This window comes from Parambassis ranga, chromosome 10 (genome assembly GCF_900634625.1).
Source record: "Parambassis ranga chromosome 10, fParRan2.1, whole genome shotgun sequence".
Lineage (NCBI taxonomy): Eukaryota > Metazoa > Chordata > Actinopteri > Ambassidae > Parambassis > Parambassis ranga.
In genome coordinates this window covers 3496705-3508784 of record NC_041031.1, presented here as the reverse complement: position 1 = coordinate 3508784, position 12080 = coordinate 3496705, and the positions used below count along the sequence as shown (strand labels likewise).

The 12080-nt window shown below is 40.6% G+C and overlaps 1 non-coding gene across 1 annotated transcript; it reads right to left on the bottom strand.

Moving 5' to 3' along the window:
* Window positions 1-3162: 3162 nt before the first annotated feature.
* trnal-uag (transfer RNA leucine (anticodon UAG)) lies at window positions 3163-3244 on the bottom strand. The gene has a single exon. It is a non-coding gene; the product is annotated as a tRNA-Leu (tRNA).
* Between the last annotated feature and the right edge of the window lie 8836 nt (window positions 3245-12080).

The following is a 12080-nucleotide window of genomic DNA, read 5'->3' as shown; positions in this document are numbered from 1 at the left end:
AAGTTTCAGACTGATGGAGCAGTCAAGACAATAAAATATACTGTGTGTGTATATATTAAGATTCAGATTAAGAAAACCTTTATTTGTTCCACAATGGGCAAATTGCGTTATTGAAACAGCACAGTGCAGAAAGCAAAAAAAAATAAGATAAGATAAAAAAAAACTATATATACTATAAAATAATAAAAATAAAATATACAATAGGAGTCAAATAAGATACATACAGACTCGGGCATTTCTCCATTTGTCTGGCCTCTGAATTCAAATATCAAATCAAGTGCAGCTCTGTGCTGAATGTGTAACCCAGGTGCTGCACCACCAATAAATAAATATTAGGCTTTAATTCATACTTGGGGAAACAATAATTACTCTGTCACACTAATTTTAAATTAATATAAATTGATATAAGCATCATGACCTTGTTCTACTTTAACTTTATTTACAAAAACTAGTCAGTGTTTGTGCTAAGAAAACCAAAGCAAGGTAAACTAAGAGGATGCTTTTCTGCACTAATCATGTTACCCAGGTGCTGCGCCACCGTATTATTATGAATAATAATATTAGGCTTTAAATTGAAAGCTGACCTCATTCTTAGTGAATTACAATAACTTTTAAGTCAATCTTTGTGCTAAGCTAAGCTAACCTAAGCTAAGCTAAGACAATGATATTACTCCTTTAAATATTGTTTTTGACATATTGTTTAAAATTGTGTTAAAATTCATTTGTTTCTGGAGACATATGCATAACTAATAATATATTTACTTTATGATATCACTGTTGTAATTCACTTTGTTCCTTTCAGCAGTATGCCTTGTGAATGTCCTCTATGGTATAAAAGTAATGTCCTGTCTGCCTTCCTCCCACCCTGAATGTATACAAATTCAGCTTTCCTCCTCATTCTCCCCATCTCCCTACCCTTCCCCTCTTTTCCCTTGCACCTCCTCTTCCTTCTGTCCCTTTGCCCTCTAATGAATAAGTATCTTGTGATCTTCCACTCTTCTATACTGTAAATGATAAGGCACTGTGGCTGAGGAGGCTGTTTAAATTGAATCAGAGGAATCATTAGTGCTCCTCTGAGGTGTGAAGTTGTGACACCCGGAGCCAATATCCCAAGACAGCCTTTATGAGTTTGGCTAACAAGGCATGGCAATCGTGTAAGGCCACACACACACACACTCTTACACATTAGTCATGATTACAATTGAACATAAATTAAGGACAGAGGTACATTGATGCCTGTGATTTTCAAGAAAACATTAATGTATAATAATCATAACCTTAAAGAAGATGCTTGTGTAACATTTTCCATCCTGATGAGCAGCAACAACTGCTTTTCTAAAAGTTCTCAGGAATGTCTTGAATTAAAAAAAAAAAAAAAAAAAACATTTGTAATCTCTATGCAGAAATATATAAAATTAACTTTTTGAACTTTGGAACCTCCAATTAAAAAGCAGCCTGGAATAACTGTGAGTAAAAAGAATGCAGGCACAGTGTGGCTTTATTCTGTAGCATGCAATTTGCAGGAGAATATTGAGTTACAGTAACATCAATGTTTAATGACTCATTGATAATTACGCTCTAATTTTAACTTTTAAATTAGTAAAAAATGCTGGAGCACTTAAAATCTCACTCTGGGTGCCTTTAAGCAAAAAAAAAACTCATTACACTTATAAATGTGATATTAATTAGTGTTGAAAATGTCTGTTTTTGTAAGAACTGTGTTTTTAATGAAGCTGTGCATGTTGATAAAATTTCATCTTTACAAGTATTTTTCAGCAAGAGCAATGCAACACCACATCGAATTGTTTTTAATGTTGTTCATACTCTGGTAAAGATTAAGATCTTTATATGCCCCATATTGTGTTATTATTACCATAAGGATATCAGGTCTAAATGTAAAACAAACATATAACATTTTCACTATAAAATGCTTTGTTTTGAACCTTATTATCAACAGAAAATATCTGTCCCAAAATATCCATGACAGTGATCCAAAGCCCTTTATATGTTTAGCCTTTGAACAGTCACACTGATCAGACTGAGCTGCCTCCTGAAGGTTATCAGATTGGTGCTTAACAAGCTCGGGGTCTATCTGAAAATGCTTCAATTACACTATAAGCCAGATGGGTAGGGTTTTGGGACTTTCTGAGGAATAAAACAAGGACATTTTTTTCCTCCTTCTTTTCCCTTCATTCTCTCAACTGTGGTGCAAGTAGTAAATATGCTAAATGAAAACCAAGAACTCTTGGCTGTGGAACAAAGCGAGCCAGACAAAGGCTGCCTCTTTGTTACAAAACAAAGATAAATAAATCTAGAGGGGAATAGTGGTTTGAACTTCGCCGTATGTTACAGCTGTCAGCTAATCCATTCAACAAATCCCATTTTAAAAAAACTATCATTGATTCGTTTTTAAGTCACTTTTCCAGCCACGGGCACATGCGTTAAATCAATGCCACAGACTGACTACTGAACACAACAAACCCATTCATGGTCAGGCAGACAGGCGCGACACTTGCTCTTATGTAACAGGAGGAAGTGGAGGCCTTTCTTGGTGAGGAATGGAAAAAGCTTTATTTATATCCACAATGGAATACCACAAAGATAAAGCATAATCTTCGACAGTGGATTCTTCAGGTTTATGGTTTTATTTCACTTTAATAGGCATAAACTTTGGAAATATTGTATAATTTAGCTTACATTTATTCTGTGTTCATTTTTTTTATTTTATTTTATCTGGGACATTTATTTATAAATGCTTTTCAGTGGCCAGCAGGGGGCAAAAGCGAGCTGCTGGCTAGCCAGAGAGCTAAATTAATTATTTGTTTGGATAATCAAAGATACAACTAAGAGAAGGGGCATCATGGTACTTCAACTATGTGAAAGGGTTAAAATGTACTGTCAGCAGAGAATGGTTTTCATCCACCAACCTTTGAGTTCTGGCCCAGCATGCACCACTCTGCTCCTGGAGTCAAGGATCCAACATTCTACCCTAACTAGTATTAGCTAATTATTAACTACGTGTTACAAGATTCTAACTTGTGGGTAGAAAGCGCAGTAAGTTTCAAGATCAAAGATAAATCGTTATTTTTATCTTGATCCTTATCTATATACAGAAGGAGTGAGATAATTAGACAATATCAAACCCTTAGCCTGCTATAAGGATGGCAGTGGTGGGATTTGAACCCACGCCTCCAGAGAGACTGGAGCCTAAATCCAGCGCCTTAGACCGCTCGGCCACACTACCTCTCTCAACTCCCACATATGGGGCCCATGTAGTCTCAAAAAGCACATTCATAGCATATATATATATATATGAGAACAGTATCAAAGCTGCCTCTAATTGGATGAGCTTTTTGGAACCAATAAATCTTCATCTTTAGATATTACAAACAACTGTTGCTTCGTCATAACAATGCAATGTCTTCTTAATGGCTCTGCATCCTATTATGTGGTCTAGTTGTCTGTTCTGTTCCCATTATCTCTTTGGATGAAAGACACAACAGATATACATATTTGCTGGAATCAAAACTGGAAAGAGAAAGAGAGAGAAAAGCTAACTACCAATTTGTTACATAAATCTTGTTATGCATAATTTATATCTCCTGCTGATAAAAAAAAGCAGTCAGATAATAATAATAATAATAATACATTTTATTTGTAATGCACTTTACATTTGCGAGCAAATCTCAAAGTGCTACATAAAATCAGCAAGGCAACAGTGTACACTAGTCATTAAAATTAGCAAGGCAACATTATAAAACTAATCAATAGATAGGGGTTAAAAGAACAAAAGAAGAAGAAACGCAGAAAGAAAACCAACATAAAAACCAACATAAAAGTGTCCTAGCTGGAATAGGCTTCCAGGAAAAGGAAGGTCTTTAAGCCTTTTTTAAAAGCATCCACCGTTTGTGGAGCTCTAAGGTGGTCTGGCAGAGCGTTCCACAGACGGGGAGCAGCAGCCGCAAAGGCCCTGTCGCCCATACTTTTTAAAAGAGTTCTGGGTGGCTGCAATCTGTGACTGTTGCCTGACCGGGTTCTATTGTTTGTGTGTGAAGTGAGGAGTTCCCTGAGATAATCTGGGGCATTAGCGTGGAGACAGAGGTGAGTGTGAAGGAGGAGTTTGTACTTTATACGGGAGCGGATGGGGAGCCAATGGAGTGTGTGCAGAACGGGGGTAATGTGTTCATGTTTTCGCACCCTCATCAGGATCCTGGCAGCGCTGTTTTGTACATACTGTAGCTTTTGTAAGCTCTTGCCAGGAATCCCGATGAGGAGTGCGTTGCAGTAGTCCAGCCTGGAGGAGACAAAGGCATGGACAAGCCTCTCTGCAGCTCGGTGTGAAAGGGATGGGCGGAGTGTAGCGATATTACGGAGGTGGAAGAAGGAGGTTTTGCATATGTGATTAATATGAGTTTCAAAGGTGAGCTGGGGATCAAATTTGACTCCCAGGTTTGTGACAGAGGGGCTGAGGGGGATGTAGTGGCCACAGACTGATATGGAGGTGATGGGGGAGGATCGGAGTTGATGGGAGGTGCCGATTTGAATGGCTGAGGTTTTGGAGCTATTCAGCTGCAGGAAGTTTTGACTCATCCATCCCTTTATCTCCTCCAGGCAGGAAGAGAGGCGTGTGATGTTGGCAGATGGGGTGGAGGGGGTGACCTTAATGTACAGCTGTGTGTCATCAGCATAGCAGTGGAATGAGATTCCATGCCTGCTGATGACACGTCCAAGGGGGAGCATGTATATGGTGAAGAGGGTCGGACCGAGCACTGAGCCCTGGGGGACCCCACTGGTCTTAATGTGGGGCCGGGATGTTGCATCCCCCAGGGCTACAAACTCAGTCCGCCCTGTGAGGTATGATTGAAACCAGTTGAGAGTTGTGTTATTGAGTCCAATGTAATGCTGGAGACGGCGGAGGAGGATGTGGTGATCAACAGTGTCAAATGCAGCAGTGAGGTCGAGAAGGATGAGAAGAGATGGGTGTCCAGAGTCAGAGGCCATTAACAGATCATTAGTGATTCTGATCGGTGCAGTTTCTGTGCTATGTGCTGTTCGAAAACCAGATTGGAATTTTTCATATAAATTTTGTGTCTTGAGGTGATTATGTAATTGAGCAGAGACAGCTTTTTCTAGTATTTTGGAAACGAATGGGAGGTTGGAGATTGGTCTGTAGTTGGAAAGAACCTCTGGGTCTAGAGTGGGTTTTTGAGGTGAGGCCTGATAAGAGCAGTTTTAAGGGATGGTGGGACATGGCCAGTTTGAAGGGAGAGGTTGATGATCATTGTAATAAGCGGGCTAATAGAGTGGTGGTGAGTTTTGAGGAGGGAAGAGGGGATGGGGTCTAGTGGGCATGTAGAGGGTTTTGATTTTAGGATGATACTTTCGACCTCCTGCTGCATGGTGGGGGAGAAATGTGATAGGTGCTGTGGTGTGACTGTAGTGGGAATGTGGTCCGTTGTGATGATGGTGTTAGAGGATGATAGGGAGGAGCGAATGTTGTCAATCTTGTGTGTGAAGAAATCTAGAAACTTATTGCAGTGTTCTACAGTGTGATTGTTGTGTAGGGGGGTGTGTGGCTTAAGAAGGTGGCTGATAGTTGAGAATAGTTGTTTGGAGTTTCCAGGGTTATTGTTAATGAGTTTGGAATAGTGGTCCTGTCTAGCCTTGGTGAGTGCCTTTGAGTAAGTTTTTTGGTGGTCCCGGTAGGCCAGTTTATGTACCATCAGCCCTGAGGTTTTAAAAGCACGTTCCAGGACTCGGCCTGATCTTTTCAGTTGCCTGAGCTCATCAGTGAACCAGGGGGCTGAGCGTGTAAACGTAACAGTTCGGGTCTTTTGTGGGGCGTGGATGTCCAGTAGGGCAGTAAGGCTGTCGTTGTAAAAGTCAGTTAAATCATCAGTTGATGGTTGTGGAGGTGGTTGAAGGTGCTGTAGATCCAAACTGAGGGAGCTTGAGTCAATGTTTTTGATGTTTCTGAAGGTGATGCAACGTTGTGGTTTAGTGGGGAAAGGTAGCGGAGGCAGCTTCATGGTGACGGCGAGATGGTCTGAGACACCTAGGTCATGTACATGAAGGTCAGCAATGGATGTGATGTTGGTGATGACAAGGTCCAAGGTGTGCCCCCGGTTATGTGTAGGGGCATCAACAAGCTGCTGGAGATTCAGGCAATCCAGAACCTGCCTGAGCTCAGCAGCGCTGAGCAGCAGCGCTCAGAGATAGTGAGAGATGGGGGGAAAGCCTGCGAATGTTACAGAAAAGGGATATTTGTTGCCTCCAAATTCTTTCTGCTAAATATATGACTGAGAAATGAAGCCAATGAAGAAGACTGCAGTTCCCCTAATGGCCACATGACAATGGCTCCAAAACAAGCTGCAACCTTCAGGGCTCAGACTTGAAGCCCATGCGGAAGTGTCAAAACTTCTGCTGGGGGCTGGCTCCAAAAGCGAGTCATTTCACATAGACTCCCATGTTAAAATGGCCAACTCATAGCAGAAATGAACATGTTTACAGCCTGGTACAAAAAACCATTCTAAGTCCCCTTCTAGGGGGTGAATTTGTTTTACAACTCACTCATTTTAATTATATTCGGACATAAAATTACGCCTCAAAACAGCTCTTCAGAAACAAAAGGGTGACGTCACGGAAGCTCTGTCCATAGTTTTTACTGTCAATGCTCCAAAAGCGGGTCATTCCTAAAAGGACCCTAATCAAAAATGTAATAGTAGGTTTTGAACTTGAACTTAAGAAGGGCACACTGAGTGGCTATTATTTATCACTCAACAAATGGCATTCATATTCTTAATATTAATTTTTTTTTCAATGACCATTAAGCACACCATGTGAGATCCATGTACTATATGACAATATGTGACCTTATGACAGTGATAAATCTTTAAGGTCCTTAATTTGACACCTTTACCTTTACGTCATGGCCTAATTGTAAATGTATTTACAGTGACACCTGTGGCCACGGTCAAAGAATTCTAGTGGGAAAACATACAGTACTCTGTCCTTGTATCGTAAACACACACCTGAGACAACAACACCCCGCCCACCGATCCACACACAGCTTTAGATTAACAGTATCTTGTAACAAAATCGCATGCACACCCATGGGAACCCTCTTCAGCACTGCGATGGATTGATGACCGGCCCCTGCTTCTATCTGTACAATGGAGGTTTCCCATTTGATAACCTCTGCCAGCATACCTGCACTCAGCTCTTTTAATCCTGTATCAGGTTTGCGAGTAAGCACACTGCGGGGCCTATCCTCAGAGCTGTTTTCCGTTTCAGTCCCTCAATGACTTAATACATCTCTACCTGGTTTTTCCAGGCATTCTGAAAAGCAGCCAGGTGGTCCTGAGGGAGCCGGGCTTCGACAAAGCTTTGAATTAATAACCTTGGCCCTGTGTACAATCTATCCATCCCTCAGCTCTTTCTGTTTCACTGTAAGACTTGCAAAGTGCCTGCAAACAGGAGAGCGGATGGAAGCGGGGGTTTTTTATTATCTCGCCTCTGTGGGGAAGCTGCCGGCATGATTATGCCAGAGATGCACCTGCTCTTAACCTCATTTCCTTTAACATCTGTCAGAGGTTTTTAAGTTAACTACACAATCATGTGCAATGATGGCCCCCCTTTTACACCTGGCAGCAGCACTCCCACTGCAGATTAAAGATACAGTTCATGTATGAAGGATATTGTTGCTGTATCTTTAGCTTTTTTTTTTGAAGCCTGTTATGAACTCCTCTGGGAGGCCGGTGAAACCTTGGAGCTGTCTCTGTGATAACAGCAGCTGTCTCAAAACAGGAAGTCTTAGTCAGATTGATTAGTGTTGTAGATAGACATTTCTTTTATGAATACAGTAATATCAGCTCTTACCTTTAGAACATGAAGCACTTTGCACAACTAATATATCATGTCTGGCATTGTGACTTCACTTTATTGACTTCCCTGACCTTCATATGACTCGATATTGACCAATCAATTAAAGCATTAGTAAAGAAAATGAGATAAAATGCAGAACACTTTTAACCACCATCTGAAAGTAGGTAAACGAATAGTATTTCACATTTGAAAGCAGAAAGATAATTAGCTTTGACTTGGTGACCCATGTTGTCTGGATGTAGTTTAGCATCCTGCATCTCTGCCAAACCCTTTTAAATATTTAACAACATAACGAAGATGCACGCAATGTCTCTGTAACCTAAAGCGCACGTTCAGCTGCTGGCTGCTCTATGATGATGAAATTAATTAAGAGCTGATGTTATATCCTTACAACATTTTAAAAGAAAGCAATAATGCTAGTGATTAGGTTCAGACTGCACTCTAAAGTATACTGTAACTAATACAAGTAGGTTCTAACACCATACTGTAGCAATAGAACCTAGTTTATACTTCCACTCAACAGCTGCCCTATTGCACCAATTGTAATCATTTATCTAAAAGGGGGGGGGGGGGCTTTATTTGATGATTTTCTGCTGGCCTCACTCAAAAACTCACTCTAACAAGACAGTGGATTTTGACATTTTTATAGTACAAATCATCAACTGAAATTTACCAGAGTACCTACTCCCCTCCTCTACACACTGTTTCAGACGTCTTGTGTTGATACCACTCTGGATGTTTATGTTCTGCTTATGTCACATGGTTTGTTTCTATGATTGGATGTGTGTGTCTCCAAAGGACCCTAGGTTCAAATGCATTTTGAAACATCAGTTTCCAGGACATTTTTCAGTGACATAAGGATGATACGACCAGATTAGGATTATGTGACTAGCACCTTTAAAACATGCATAACTCGTTGCCAGGTAAATCATGACTTGGGGAAAGCCTGTTATGTTGAAACATGTCACCTGATTTAGGGTACAGAAAAGATAGAGGTAAATGTGTAGCTACAGAGATGCATCGATAATCTTTATAATTGCTGAATGGTCAATTCGTAGCACCCTGAATCATAATCGACTCAAATTGTGAGGTGCCTTAGATGACACACATCTCTACATGAAATCTGAACTGAGACCCTCTGACCTGTAGCTCTGCTCCACCAGTTATCAGGCTCAGCTGCAGTAACCTTGACAAAGCTAGATCATAACGCAAACCTGTCCAGTATGACCAAAGTGTTAGTCCAATAAAGGATCAGCACAACTCATCCTGGCTTAAATCTAACAAGACACAAAGATTATAAAATCATATGCTCAGACATAAAACTCAACAACTCACAAGCAAGATTTGCTCTCCAACTACCGACCTTACTGGCAAAGACTTGAACTTTAGTCCTCAATAAATGAAGGATTGAGTTCAATAATAGCACATCAAACCTGCCTAAGTGTGACTGGGAGCACAGAAATGTCAAGACAACCTCCTTTTCTAACTAAAGGAGCCTCTGTTGTCTTTATTTTTACACATGTATTGTTCTCCTGCTCGCTCTCTGGAACATTTTGCACAGCTACAGTAACATTTGAACATCTTAGATTACTACATTTATAGAAAAGGAGAAGCCATTAAAAGACTTGAGCAATCTTTGCACTATTAAGAACAAAAGTCCTTTTTTAGGGATGTAAAAAAAGAATATGCTATTTGAATATAGGAACACTCAACCAGACACAGTCAGTCAGACCAACACAGGTAATTATGGAGACATTTAGTGCTATTGTTTGTGAGTTTCACCCAGACCCACCCACTGAGGTCCCCCACCATATATAAATCATGTTTCCCCACCAAACAGTTAGAACTAATGAAGCTGCTTGGATGAGCAGCGAAATGTCTTCAAGAAAACTCTACAAGTCCAAGTCCAAAATCACTTGTGTTGTTCTCTAGAAGTTATCATCAGCACCCACAAGTGTGCAACAGACACTAAAGATGTTGAATAAGATTCTCAGTCATCCTGGTCACTTTCATTCAGAAGGCTGAACTTAGGCAACCAGACTTCTTGACTTCCACAAGACCAGATGACTTGCTTCCACCTTCTGAACAGCCACTTCAACTTTAAGCTGTGTAAGCTGGGAAGCAAAACAGCAGTTTCGGTGCAGATCAGACAAGGAAGCCATAAAGAGCGACACTAGGCAGTGGAGAGGAAATGTCTTTGTTATCACAAATTGATGTTAAAGCTGTGACTTAGCGATGAATGACATCATAGATGCCAAATTTTGCTTTCTTTTACTATTGTCTTCACATACTGACTGGCTGGCTTCAGAAAGTTCAGGACAGAAAATAAGCATATAGGACACTCACTGTCGTTTGACTCATCTACTTACACACATCATAACAGTATTTGTGGTCTCCAGTTCATTTCTCAGCCCATCTCAGCACTTTTTTAACTGTTGGAACCTTCAGGGTTTTTACTTGTTTTGATTGCCAATACTTGATACAAACCTGTCTGTCACAGTTAAAATCATGAGAATTGGTATTTATCAAACACTTTATGCTGGTTAGACCTATCTGCTGGCAATTAAAAATCGAGACAATCGAACTTTTTTATGAGGTTTATCAGCAAAAACCTGCATTTATGTGACAATAACAGAGTATAAGATTCAGATAACTACTCTCATTCAGGTTGATATTCAAGACCTGAAGGCAGATTTCCTCCCTCTCACCATGAGACGGATTTCAACAAAGTCCTTTTGTGTGTTTGAAATTGCTTACCTCTATCAGCCTTCAGCCTGTAACATCAGAGCACCACAGGGGACTTCTTCTGATTCTACAGATTGCCACTCCCATTAGTTTTTCATCCTGCAAAAGAGAATAAGCTGAAGTGATCTACACCGACTGTAATCAACAGGATTCGGAATATTCTGCTACACGAGGGGAAGACAGTTGTCTTGCTGCCATTTTGAAGCCGCCGTTGTGCAATTTACTGTACCTAATGCAGCTTTAACAATCTTAGCCCTCCATTATCAGCCCTTCCCCTCTAGTGATATTTCTGAGCCAGCTCCTCTGAGCACAGGGGGGGTGGGGGGGTGGGGGATGAGTCACATTGTGGGTATCTTCCCAGAGGTTCAGCGATTTTTATAATGGAGTGTCTCTCATGTTTCCTTCATGGAAACACTCTGATATACCCACTAGCACACCTGCTGCTAACTGTTTAACAATTATGTCTGTGTGTGTGTCACTCACTGGCACAGCTGATTGCCAGGGGGAATCTACAGGCAGCCTGTCAAGTATTTAACAATCACCTATTAACTGAATACATCTACTTCCACCTGATTTCAGGCATTTTCAAGAGCAAGGAAGCAGAGTCATTAACCTCAACTCTTATCAACCACATTTTCCTCCTCTTTTTACACATGTACCTGAACAGTGAGGGGGGCCGCTCATCCCGAAGGAAAGCTCCGGCTTCAACAAAGCGATGAATTGGTAATCTGGCCCTCAGCAGTGTTTCTGTAGTGCCATATGTGCTCCAACAGCCTGTGGGATGCGACATGGGGGCTCTGAAGCCTAAAATAGGGTAGGGCCTTTGTCTGATTACAGAAGCCAGAAACTGAGAAACAAAACAGAAGCCATTTTTGGTTTTACTCCAGCAGGCTGGATCAGGATTTTGTGTGTAGTTGTACAAGTTGCAATGTTTGTACACTATGCTTTTTTTGGTTCACATCATTACAATGTTCCCATGACATATATGTACAGTAAATGCAGCTGATTTTTACTGTTATTATAGTATAATATAATCAAAATAAGCCACCATAGGTAACATTATTGTATACATATTTTCTGTTTAGCAATGTTAAAGAGAAGATGAAAACCAGACTGCAGTTAGCATGATTTAAAAAAAGATGGATTATCCCTTATTAACACCCTAAGTGAAGCAGGATAAATTAGTAAGTGATTTCATTCACACTTTCCTGACATGTATGATGCCATTAGCTAACTAACAGTGACAGCTTTGACAGTAAATTACCAAGCTAAAAGCTATACAAGGGAGGTCATGTTAGATGTAGTGATGAATCTTTTATAATCAACAACCAGGGAATGAAACTGTCCACTTCCATGCTGTCTCTTAAGTGGTGAGCTGTTCGTTGACTAGCGGCACTAAAATGACTCAATCAGGTCTTAGCATTTAGCTGTGGAGCGCCAGTAAAGAAACA